This window comes from Saimiri boliviensis, chromosome 11 (genome assembly GCF_048565385.1).
Source record: "Saimiri boliviensis isolate mSaiBol1 chromosome 11, mSaiBol1.pri, whole genome shotgun sequence".
Classification (NCBI taxonomy): domain Eukaryota; kingdom Metazoa; phylum Chordata; class Mammalia; order Primates; family Cebidae; genus Saimiri; species Saimiri boliviensis.
The window spans coordinates 101577698-101591508 of record NC_133459.1 but is presented as its reverse complement, the minus strand read 5'-3'; positions in this window follow the sequence as shown (position 1 = coordinate 101591508).

Here is a 13811-nt window from a genome sequence, read left to right as displayed (position 1 = left end):
TTGGCAGTCTGTGTGTGTCATTCTTTGTTGAACAGCAAAACTTCACTAGAACCTGTTTTCTAAGGTATGACAAGTTACAGGTCAGCAGCATTTAATGGAGATTTGTTGAGGACCTAATTTGTAGAGGCTGGATGCAGTATTCTTCAGTAATACCTGAAGTTTTGTATTCCTGCTCTGTGCCAAGCACCCGGCCTGGGTACTTTCACTCCTAACCGCCTTCAGAAAGCAGATTTGCTGCTTAAGCCTCAGGGCTCCTCATTTGCTTAGTTCCTTCTAAGACCTAATTTCTAAAGAATGCCCCCAAAATTATGTAAGCTTCAGCCTCCCTGCCACACCTGTATCCATTTCTAAAGTGATCTCAGTGTCGTCTTTTTTTTTTTTTTTTTTTTTTTTTTTTTGAGACAGGGTCTCACTCTGTCACCCAGGTCGGAGTGTAGTGGCTTGATCTCAGCTCACTGCAACTTCCGCCTCCCAGGCTCAAGCAATCCTCCCACCTCAACCTCCTAAGTAGCTGAGACCACAGTCTCAGCTAATTTTTTTTGTATTTTTGGTAGAGATAGGGTTTCACCATGTAGTCCAGGCAGATCTCAAAACTCCTGGGCTCAAGTGATCCTCCTGCCTCTGCCTCCCAAAATGCTAGGATTACAGGCATGAGCTACAGTGCCTGGCCAGTGTCTTCTGATGTAACCAAGTATCCGTCTTAGTCAGTTTCTGTTGCTCCAACAAAATCCTGAGACTGAGTAATTTATGAAGAACAGAAATGGATATTCTCAAAGTGCTGGAGGCCAGGAAGTCCAAGGTCAAGTTGTTGGCAGATTTGGTGTATGAAGAGGGTTGCTCCCCACGTCCAAGATGGTGCCTCTTATGCATCCTCATACAGCAAAAGGTAGAAGAGCAAAACGGGCCTATTTCCCTCTAGTCCTTGTTTAAGGACATTCAACCCATTCATGAAGACAGAGCTCCTAGAAAGGCCCTACCTCTCGATACTATCACATTGGCAATTAAGCTTCAACAGATCAATTTTGAGAGATGCTCAAATCACAGCATTCCATCCTTGGACCCCCAAATTTATGTCCTCCCTATATGCAAAATACATTAAAAAAAAAAAAAAAAACCCTAAAAGTCTTAACTCATTCCAGCACCAACTCAGAAGTCTAGAGTCTCATCTAAATCAAATACAGATGAGACTCAAGATACAGTTCATTCAAGGCCGGGCACAGTGGCTCATACCTATAATCCCAGCACTTTGGGAGGCTGAGGCAGGAGGATCACCTGAGGTCAGGAGTTCAAGACCAGCCTGGCCAACATGGCCAAACCCTGTCTCTACTAAAAATACAGAAATTAGCTGGACCTGGTGGCGAACGCCTGTAATCCCAGCTACTGCGGGGTGTGGGATGGGGGGAAGGGGGCGCTGAGGCAGGATAATTGCTTGAAACAGAGGCAGAGTTTGCATTGAGTGAGCCAAGATGGCACCATTGCACTCCAGCCTGGGCAACAGAGCAAGACTTCATCTCACAAAAAAAAAAAAAAAAAAAAGATACACTTCATCCTGAGACAAATTGCTCTCCAGCTGTGAACCTGTGATATAAAATGAGTTACGTACTTACAAAATACAATGGTGGGATAGGCATAGGGAACGTTGTTACTCTGAAAGGGAGAAATAGGAAAGAAAAAAGGAGTAACAGATCCCAATCAAATCTAAAACCCAACAGGACACACGTTAAATCTCGCACTTCAGAATAATCCGACTCCCATGCCTTACCTTCTGGATGCACTGGGGTGGGGTTTGGGCCCCAAAAGCTTTGCTGGGTGCAACCCGTGTGGCAGCTCTCAGGTTGGAGTCTCCTGTCTGCAGCTTTCCCAGGCTGGAGTTTGTTTTAGGTTCTTGAAGCCACTTTGTTCCCATAGCTCCACTAGGCATTGCCCTAGTGGGGACCCTGCAGTAGCCCTGCTACTGTGGCAGTTCTCTGCCTGGAACTCAAAGCTCTCCAAGGCATCCTTTGAAATCTACGTAGAGGTAGCTGTGCCTCCGTAGCTTGTGCTCTCTGTGCACCTGCAGGGTTAGTGCCATGTGGACACTGCCAAGGTTTATTGCTTGTGACCTCTGGAACAGCCGCTCACATTGCATGAGGTCCACTTTTGAACCAACAACTGGGGCAGTTATTAAGGGATGCCTCACCAGAATTTGAGGAACAGAAACTTGAGGCAGCCCTGGACAGCAAGCCCCAAGAGGCCTCACCCCAGCCCTGCTGCTTCAGGGCTCTGGTACTTTGAGCCTCTAATAGGAGTGGCAGCCTTGAATATCTGAAATACCTTCAGGGTCTTTCTTCATTGTCTTACTGACTTATTTCTTTTCTTTTTTTAAATTAAGACAGGGTTTCACAGTGTTGGTCAGGCTGGTCTTGAACTCCCAACCTCAGGTGATCCACCCTCCTTGGCCTCCAAAGTGCTTGGATTGCAGGCATGAGCCACCACACTCGGCCGACTTCTTGATAGTCATACTTCAAACATTCATTTTGACCGGAGCAGGAGCATTGCCATCTTGAACAAACACCACCATTTTAAATTCCCCTTGATTAAAAAACCACCTAAATTCAGTCCAAAAAATCAGCCTAATGGCTAATGTCAGCATAACCAGAAACATTCCAACCATAAGATAAACTAAACCCCACTCCAACCAGAAACATGCCAACCCCGAGATAGCCTCCTCTCCAACCACAGACATTCTAACCCTGCAATAAACTTTCATTCACATAGAAACATTCTGAGCCTACAATAAGCTCCCTGCTCACTAAACTCTTAAATATTCTTGGTCTATAAGAGAGAATACTCCTGACAAATCGGCCAGAAGCGCCCCTCAGGTTTATTCTCCAAAGTAAATCTGTGTTTGTTGAGTCACTTTTGGTGTTTCTTTCCACTTTAACTCTTATAACTTGGCCACACCCTTGCTAGTCTCTCCCAAACGTGCCTTTTATTCTTTGCAACCTGGCCAGGCTGAGAATTTTTCACATCTGAAAGTTCTGCTCTACTTTTTATTATAAATTTTGCTGTTATAATAAAATTCGTTTATTTCTTCTCACATTTTATTATAAGCAGTCAAGAGAAGTTACACTGCATCCTCTACACTGCTTATAGAGTTCTTCCGCCAAATATTCTAGTTCATTGTTTGCAAATTTTGCCTTCCACAAAGCAGCAGGACACAGATACAATTTAGCCAAGTTCCTTGCCACCTTATAACCAGGATGAACTTCCCTCCAGTTTCTGATATCTTGTTCCTTCTGTCTGAGACCTTATCAGAATTGCCTTTACTGTCCATGTATCTACAAGCATTCTGATGATAACTGCTTAAGTAACCGCTTAAGGACTTAATTAAGATAAGTCTTTCTACAGCTCTCTTCTTCTGAGCCCTTAACAGAGTAGCCCTTTACCATCCATCCTCTACCCATTATCCAGTTCCAAAGCCACGTCCACATTTTAAAGTATTTGTTAATAACAATGCCCCCACTCCCAGTACCAATTTCTGTCCTGGTTCCTGCTGCTATAACAAAACACCTTAGACTGGGTAATTAGTAAACAACATAAATTTATTGCCCACTGCTGTCCAGGCTGGGCGTCCAAGATCAAGGTGCCAGCAGGTTCAGTGTCTGGTGAGGGCCCAGTCTTTGCTTCCAAGATGGTGCCTTGTTGCTGCACCCTCTGCGGGGTGTCGAGGGGATGAGCACTCTGTTCTCAACATGGTGGAAGAGAGAGAGGGCAAAAAGCCCTAGCTAGGGCCAGGCACAGTGGCTCACACCTGTAATTCCAGCACTTTGGGAGGTGACTTATGGCTGTAATTCCAAACCCTTTGTAATTCCATGATTACAGGCACACGGTGGTGCGTGCCTGTAATCCCAGCTACTTGGGAGACTGAGGCAGGAGAATTGCTTGAACCCGGCAGGTGGACATTGCAGTGAGCTGAGTCGGTGCCACTGCACTTGAGCCTGGGCAACAGAGTGAGACTAATTTTCAAAAAAACAAAAAACAAAAACAAAAACCTTAGCTAGTTCCCTCCTGCCCTTTTATAAGACACTACTTGCACGGATGAGGAAGAGCCCTCACTGCCTAATTACCTCCTAAAGACCCCACCTCTTGATACTGTTTCATTGGAGGTTAAATTTCTACATAAATTTTGGAGGGGACACAGACATTCAAACCATAGCAGTATCAAACATATTGTTAAAAAGTAATATCTTATGGCCGGGCGTGGTGGCTCACGCCTGTAATCCATGTACTTTGGAGGCCAAGGCAGGTGGATCACCTGAAGTTGGGAGTTCAAGACCAGCCTGACCAACATGGTGAAACCCCGTCTTTTTTTTAAAAAAAAAAAAAAAAGGTAATATCTTTAAAAAATAATAATAATTACATGGTGGCTCATGCCTGTAATTTTAGCACTTTGGGAGGCTGAGGTGGACGGATGACCTAAGGTAAGGAGTTTGAGACTACCCTAGACAATATGGTGATACCTCATCTCTGCTAATAATACAAAAATTAGCTGAGTATGGTGGCACGCAGCTGTAATCCCAGCTACTTGGGAGGCTGAGGTAGGAGAATCACTTGAACCTGAGAGGTGGAGGTTGCAGTGAGCCGAGATCACACTATTCATTGCACTCCAGCCTGGGGCGACAAGAGCAAAACTCCATCTCAAAAAAAAAAAAAAAAAATTAATACCTTTTCTATTTTCTTGTATCAGATTGGTTCCAAACAATGTTAATTAGTTTTATGTAGTCTTGTAAAGTCAGTGTTTTTAATTCTGAAAGGCTTTATGAATTCACATAAATCCAAATTTAAAATAAACTCCATATTGCCTAGTTGTTATCTTTACTGTCTTGCTAATCTATTTGATAACTTTCTAGTTTGAAAAAAGTTGTCTGTAATGGTGGGAGAATATCTTGAAGTTAAATATTTAAATAGGATGAATTTTAATGGGTCAGGCATGGTGGCTTGTGCCTGTAATTCCAGCACTGTGGGAGGCTGGAAAAGGAGGATCACTTGAGGCCAGGAGTTCTAGACTAGCCTGGGCAACAAAGTGAGAGCCCATCTATATAAAAACGTTTAAAAAAAAAAAACAGTTAGGCATGGTGGTGCGTACCTGCAGTCCTAGCTCCTCAGTAAGCTGAGACAGGAGGATCACTTGAGCCCAGGAGCTCCAGGTTGTAGTGAGCCATGATCACACGAACTGCACTCCGGTCTGGGCAACAGAGCAGGACCCTGTCTCTAAATAAAAGAATGTAAATGAATATTGACCTTACAATTTCATAAAAATTGATTCTACAATTTTTTTTTTTTTTTTTTAGTGAGCACCTAGTATGTGCCAAAGTCTGTTTTGGATACTTGGGATAGATGAGTTTATATCAGAAGATCTCTTCCTTTGTGATGTTTATGTAAAATCCCAACAAGATTCAGACTTCTCCTTCCCCTTTTTCCTTTAGCCACAATTCGGCCATTAGGTAAGGCAGAGCAAGCTAGGGATCCACGTGGATTTGCAGCCTGTAAGTGTGGGTGGTATCCCTGTGGGAACTGGGGGGGTAGCTTGGTACAAGGAGTCAGATCCTGAGTGAGATGGGAAATGCATCCATGCAGGGGATGAATAGCAATGGCAGATTGGTTAGGGATAAGGGATTTGATCACTGTAAGTGATAAAAACCAAGGGTGATGGAAACCAGCTTTCTCATTTTGGAGGAAGGTGTTACACATTGGAAAGGGAGAACACTAGAATGAACTCTGCTGTTGGGTTTCAATAGGAGATGTTGGTGTGAACTCATAAATTTCAACCTAGATAAAGAAATACAGTTGTCAATGTACGTGTGTGAGTACAAACACTCCCTTGCTCTGTCTACTAAGCAAGCCTTGGAGCAGCAGTTCCCATCTTCCCCCGGTGCACCCACCTAACCTCCAGAGGGAACAGGTCTAGGCACTACATTCTCCACTGAAAGGAGCCAGGACTCGTTGGAGAAATAACTGATTCCATGGTGGAGCAAAAAAAATGTACAAGATAAGCCAGAAAGCAAGGAATGACTTAGGATAAATAAGCCAGCTTTAAGGAGATTTACATGGGGGTAAATCTGAGTCACTCACTGAGCAAAATAGAAAACTATGACTCTTTGCTAATAGAAATGAATAAGTAAATAGAAGTTTAATGAAGAATGGTATATGTATATTCTTTCTGTTTTTCTTTTTTCTTTTTCTTTTTTGAAATGGAGTCTGGCTCTGTTGCCCAGGCTGGAATGCAATAGCATGATCTTGCCTCACTGCAACCTCTGTCTCCTGGGTCCGAGTGATTCTTGTGCCTCAGTCTCCCGGGTATCTGGGATTACATGCTCCTGCCACCACACCCGGCTAATTTTTGTATTTTTAGTAGAGACAGGTTTTCACCATGTTGGCCGGGCTGGTCTTAAATTCCTGACCTCAGGTGATCTACCTGCCTCAGCCTCCCAAAATGCTGGGATTACAGGCATGAGCCACCATGCCCAGCCTGTATATACTTTCAAAGTAGCCTTCCATAAAGTATTTCTTAAATACAATAATGTGGAAAAGAGTAGCTTCACAGTGAAGGAGTCTGGCAGACCACCTTAATCAATAGAAAGAAATGAGCATCAATAGTGGGACAAATCCAGATCTTCACAACTTGATAGGTTGCATTGAGAAGAACACAGCATCCCTTCTAAGACAAATCCATATTGAAGGGCATTTTACAAAAGAACTAATCTTCTAAAATATCAAAGTCAAAGAATGACTAAATAACTGCAGGAGACTAATATACCTAGGCCAGGTGCGGTGGTTCACACCTGTAATCCCAGCACTTTGGGAGGCTGAGACTGGTGGACCATGAGGGAGGTCAGGAGTTTGAGACCAGCCTGGCCAACATGGTGAAACCCCGTATCTACTAAAAATACAAAAATTAGCTGGATGCAGTGGCGGACGTCTGTAATCCCAGCTACTGAAGAGGCTGAGGCAGGAGAATCACTTGAACCTGGGAGGCAGAGGCTGCAGTGAGCCAAGATCACGCCACTGCACTCCTGCACGGGCGACGACAAAGGGAGACTCCATCTCAAAAAAAAAAAAAAAAAAAACTAAATGCTATCCTGAACTTGTTCATTTTGTTATTTAAAGATACAAAGGATCTTATTGGGGCAACCGATAAAACTTGAAAGGGCTCAGAGGATGAGAGAGAGTAATATTTGTCAGTTTCCAAATGTGAATGGCTGAACTGTGGTTATATAGAAAGCTTGTTTGTAGGAAATAAACACTAAAGTATTAGGAGTGATGAGTCATCAACAACTCACTTTCAGATGGGTCAGGAAAAAACTATTTGTAATATACTTGCTACTTTTTTGTTAGTTTGATTATTTCAAAGTTAAAATTTTGTTCAATGAGAATTTGAAGACAAAAAAGTCAGGCTGGCCTGATCAATTAAGAAAATTTTAAAAATCAACTGTGCTCTATTTAGGGACATCTTAAACCAAATAATAAACGTAAAGGCTTTTGGATTAGTAAAGGGAAATAAAATCAACAGAAAAATGATATTTTATATGTCTATACAAAAAAGTATTTCACTGACAATACATTGCAACTAAAGTAATATATAGACCAGAAAGTTCAACAAGAAAGTGGAGGCCAGTACAGTGGTTCTCCTGTAATCCCAGTACTTTGTGAGGCCAAGGTGGGAGGACTGTTTGAGCTCAGGGCTTTGAGACCAGCTCGGGCAGCATACTGAGACTCATTTAAAAAATTAGTCGGGTATGGTGCTGCACACCTGTAGCCCCAACTACTTTGAGGGCTGAGGTGGGAAGATTGCTTGAGCCCGGGAAGTCAAGGCTGCATGTAACCCTGATCGTGCCACTGCATTCCAGCCTAGGTGGAAGGTTGAGACCCTGTCTCAAAAAAAAAAAAAAGAAAAAAGAAAAAAAGAAAAAGAAAAGTGATGAGTGGGGTTACAAGGAACTACCCCAAAGTGTTCTTTGGTTATAGATACTGAACAAAGGCTTCCCTACCAAATCACTTCTGAATTCAGGACATTTCTAGAGAAATTGGTAAGTTTTGAAAGAATGTAGGCCAGGCACGGTGGCTCACACCTGTAATCCCAGAACTTTGGGAGGTTGGGGCAGGTAGATCACGAGGTCAGGAGTTCAAGACCAGCCTGGCCAAGTTGGTGAAATTCTGTCTCTACTAAAACAAAAATTAGCCAGGCACAGTGGCAGGCACCTGTAATCCCAGCTACTCAGGAGGTTGAGGCAGGAGAATCGCTTGAACCCGGGTGGCGAAGGTTGCAGTGAGCCAAGATTGTGCCACTGCATTCCAGCCTGGGCAACAGAGTGAGATTACACCTCAAAAAAAAAAAAAAAAGTGAAAGAAGAATTAACATCAGTACTTCTCTGCTAACTGGTGATGAAACTCTCAGTTAGAGCAATGGTTGGCAAAACTATAGCTCTCCCATGAGCCGAACTGGTCTACTGCTTGTGTGTGTAGTCCCCAAGCTAAGAATGGTTTTTACATTTGTAAACAGTTGGAAAAAAAATCACTAATATTCTGTGACACGTGAAAATTATCTAAGATACGAATTTTAGTGTCCATAAACGGAGTAACACTAAAGTATTAGGAGTGATGGGTCATCAAGTCAACAATTCACTTTCAGATGGGTCAGGAAAAAATTATTTGTAATATACTTGCTACTCTTTGTTAGACTGATTATTTCATAGTTAAAATTTTGATTATATCCACAGTCATTCATTCATGAAACGTCTATGGTTATTTTCATGTCACAGTAGTAGGGTTGAATAGATGCAAACAAATGGCCTACAGAACTCAAAATGCTTACTATCTGGCCCTTTACAGAAAGTTTGCCGATCCCAGATATAAAAGCTGTGTTAGGTAGAAAGGGAAAGATGTATCAGAAAGCATTTAATTTGCATTCTGTTAGGTAAGAAGAGGGATCTCTGTGTGAGAGCAGTAACAGAGAATGAAAGTATTAGAAAAGAAAGGATATCGAACAAAACATTTTCCAGTCTGGTTGCAGATGCTAAATTCACCCGCATCCTGGCCAGGATTCACTTTGGGATTAGGAAACACCAGCAGACTGATAAAGCAACTCAGAGAGTGCTTGGGAAGGTAATTGTTATTACAATCTAGAATATATACTTGAGTTGGGCACGGTGGCTCATGCCTATAATCCCAGCACTTTGGGAGGCTGAGGCCAGGTGGATCACCTGAGGTCAGGAGTTCAAGACCAGCCTGGCCAACGTGGCAAAAACCATCTCTACTAAAAATTCAAAAATTAGCCGAGCATGATGGCTCATGCCTGTAATCCCAGCTACTTAGGAGGCTGAGGCAGGAAAATTACTTGAACCCAGAAGGCAGAGGCTGCAGTTAGCCAAGATTGTGCCACTGCCCTCCAGCTTGGGCAACAGAGAAAGACTTGGTCCCAAAGAAAAATAAGTGAATAAATAAATAAGAATATGTACTTGTATAATCAATTTAAACTTATAATTTTAAGTTGCAACCAATTTTACATATAGTATTGGAAATTTATATTATGTATTGGAAACATATAAGTACACAGTATTGGAACTTTTTTTTTTTTGAGCCAGAGTCTCACTTTGTCACCCAGGCTGGAGTGGGATGGTGTGGTCTAGGCTCACTGCAACCTCTGCCTCTCGGGTTCAAGTGATTCTCCCGCCTCAGCTTCCTGAGTAGCTGGGACTACAGGCACGTGCCAGCACACCTGGCTAATTTTTGTATTTTTAGTAGATATGGGGTTTCACTGTGTTGGCCAGGCTGGTCTTGAACTCCTGACCTCAAGTTATCCACCCACCTTGGCTTCCTAAAGTCCTGAGACTACAGGTGTGAGCTACAGTGCTTAGCCTATAAGCTGAACTTTAAAAAGCTTAAGCAATGGTCTACTTTAATACATTGAATATTAATTTATTAAGCTAAAGTAACATCTTTTCTGTCTACACAAGCAGCACTTGAAGACATTTTAAAATGTCCTCTAGAAGGAATTATTCTGGATTGTGGCCTTTCTCCCTCATCTGGCTGTCTTGTGGCGTGGTTCTTCATTACAACCACCAGATGGCGCATTTTCTCATGTGCTCTGGTTGTCTCGGGCCAACAATGGATGTGTAAAATACAGGTCTGCAATTCTTTCTCTGAAACCCTTGTGTTTTGAAATTGAGAATTTCCCAGGTGTTCATAAAATAGATGAAGACACAGTATATTACATAATACTTTGCCTTGATCTTTTTTAAAATTTTGTTTTTAGAGACAGGGTCTTTCACTTTGGCCCAGGCTGGAGTGCAACGGCAGGATCTAGCTCACTGCAGCCTAGAACTCCAGGGCTCAAGCGATGCTCTCACCTCAGCCTCCTGGGTAGCTGGGATGACGGACGTGCCACAATGCCCAGCTAATCTTATAATTCTTTTGTAGAGATCGGGTCTCACTGTGTTGCCCAGGCTGGTCTTAAACTCCCGGTCTCAAGTGATCCCTCCACTTTGGTCCATCAAAGTGTTATGACTACAGGCATGAGCCACCATGACCAGCCTTGACTTAGTCTTTTGACTAATTCATACTGTATGTAAGGAAACTGAGATGTTATAAATTAATCTGACCAGAGACAGAGTTAAGCAGGCTGGTCCCTTTGGAAGACAGAATTAGCTATTAGTTATTTGCCCCATTAGTTAACTAACTAAAACATTATTAATATTGTCCTCTTCTCATAGCCATTAATGAAGAGGACACGATAACTAGATGGTAAGACCAGACCCATAGATGCTTTATATGCTGTGTAGATTAATATTGAGCATTTCAGCGACTAGCAATGTATTGATCAGGGCTAGGATGGAAATTGCAGAAATAGGCTCACTCTGCCTCCCAGCATATACTTAGGTATCGATAAATGTGAAACATCTTACCCAGTACCTGACACCCTGTAGGCACAGAATACATGCTAATTGCCTTCTACAGAGCCCAACTGGAGCAGCCACTATGTTCTTGCAGCTCCTGCAATACTAGAATGGCTCAAATATGAAATTTCACTTCTTCCAGTCTCTTGAATAATAACTGCTTATGGTGAAGGAAGGGCTTCTCAACTTGGGTATCACCTCTTGGTAATAATTCTCCATTTTTTTTGTAAACAAACCATGCTTTGTAGTTTTCTTTCTTTTTAATTTTTTTTTTTTTGAGACAGAGTTTCGCTGTTGTTACCCAGGCTGGAGTACAATGGCACAATCTCGGCTCACCTCAACCTCCGCCTCCTGGGTTCAAGCAATTCTCCTGCCTCAGCCTCCCGAGTAGCTGGGACTACAGGCGTGCACCACCATGCCTGGCTAATTTTTGTATTTTTAATAGAGACGGGGTTTCACCTTGCTGACCAAGATGGTCTCAATCTCGTGATCCACCCGCCTCGGCCTCCCAAAGTGCTGGGATTATAGGCGTGAGCCACCGCGCCCGGCTCTTTTTAATTTTTGAGAAAGAGTCTCCCTCTGTCACCCAGGCTAGAGTGCAGTGGTACAATCTCAGCTCACTGCAGCCTCTGCCTCCCAGGTTCAAGAGATTTTCCTGCCTCAGTCTCCTGAGTAGTTGGGATTACAGGCATGTGCCACCATGCCCAGCTAATTTTTGTATTTTTAGTAGAGACAGGGTTTCATCATATTGAGCAGGCTGGTCTTGAACTTGTGATCTCAAGTGATTCACCCACCTCAGCCTCCCAAAGTGCTGGGATTACAGGTGTGAGCCATCACACCCAGCTAGCTTTATAGTTTTCAATGAGTTCACATAAATCAGCTCATTTGATCCACAGCCTCAAAATGTTACAGGAAAGGGGTCTCAATCCAGATGCCAAGAGAGGGCTCTTTGATCTCTCACAAGAAATAATTCAGGGTGAGTCCATAGGGTAAAGTGAAAGCAAGCTTATTATGAAAGTGAAGGAATACAAGAATGGCTGCACCATAGGCTGCTGGTTGCCCATTTGTGTGTTTATTTCTTGACTATATGCTAAACAAGGGGTGGATTATGTATGTCTCCCTTTTTTAGACCATCTGGGGTAACTTCCTGGTGCTGCCACGTAGACACTCACGGCACTGGTAGGAGTGTAAAAGTGAGGAGGACCAGAGGTCACTCTTATCGCCATATTGGTTTTGGTGGGTTTGGGCCGGCTTCTTCACTGCAGACTGTTTTATCGGCAGGTTCTTTGTGATCTGTATCTTGTGCTGACCTTGTATCTCATCCTGTGACTAAGAATGCCTTAATCTCCTGGGAATGCAGCTCAGTAGGTCTCAGCCTCATTTTATTCGGCCTGTATTCAAGATGGAGTCGCTCTGGTTCACACACCTCTGACAGAAAGACAGGTGGGATTATTCTCATTTTACAGATGGGGAAGGAAGAAAAAAGAGAAGTACATGAAGACACTTCTACAACTTCTACTCTCTACTGGGTTGTGCTTTTCTGAAAGATTCCTGGTGAGTTGTAGTAGTCAGCTCTCCAGCTGTGCTTCTGCTCCTTCACATTTGGGATTCTTTTTCCTTCTAGATCCGTATACTCTGTCTTATGCATGCCCCATTCTGTTAGTTAGCCATTTTCTTTTTCAAAAAATTTTAAATTTAACTTTCTTTTTTTTTTTTTTCGTGGAGATAGGGTCTTGCCCTGTTGCCCAGGCTGGTCTCAAATTCTTGGGCTCAAGCGATCCTCCCACCTCAACTTCCCAAATTGCTGAGATTACAGGCATGAGTCATGGTGTCTGGCCCCTCAAAGTTAGCCATTTTCTTATTGGCTATTTTTCAAATTAGGTTGATCCCAACTTTACACTATTTTCGATAGTGTAAAGATAGGTAATATTATCATATTATTATGATAATATAATAGTATAATATAATATGGTAATATAATATGGTAATAGTGTAAAGATAGGTAATACCTATAAAGATAGGTAATATTATCATATACCTAGCTTTATCTAAATCTGATTATTTCCTCAGAATCTATTACTAGAAGTGGAATTATTGCACCAAAACCTTCCCTGTTTTGAATTTAGCTGAAAAATGTTTTTCACCAGTGATACAGCTTGTGATAGGCACAGGAAGACAGGCAGGAGGAAATAGCAGTGTGGTGGTTTTGGATTAATTTACTAACTTACAATAAAGACTTTTTAAGCACCTACGAGGTTGGGCCTCAGGGGAACTCACTGGAGAGTTGTAGCACAGAGACTTTCTGGACTTGAGCCTGGGGTATAAAGCAGGCAAGACGTAAAGCTGGAGAGACAAAGATGGATCAAATGCTGTTAAGGATTTCATAGTATAGCAATGGATAACAGTAACAGCTGTTATTATACAACACCTCTAAGATGTCTGATGAATATCTCGAACTTGATGTGTCCAAAACAGAAGTCTTGATCTTTCCTCTAAACCTGTTTTTCTTACTCTCAGGCTTACTTATTTATTAAAGTGATGCAGCCATCCACTCAGCTGCTCAAACCTAAATCTAGGAGGTCACTGTTTATTCCCCCTGTCCAGCTGGTAAGATTCCAGTAGGCCGGGTGTTGTGGCTCACGCCTGTAATCCCAGCACCTTGGGAGGCTGAGGTGGGTGGATCACAAGGTCAGGAGATCAAGACCATCCTAGCTAACATAGTGAAACCCGGTCTATACTAAAAATACCTTAGCCGGAGCTTGGTGGCACGCGTCTGTAGTCTCAGCTACTAGAGAGGCTGAGGCAGGAGAAACAGCTTGAACCCGGGAGGCAGAGGATGCAGTGAGCCGAGATCATGCCACTGCATTCCAGCCTGGG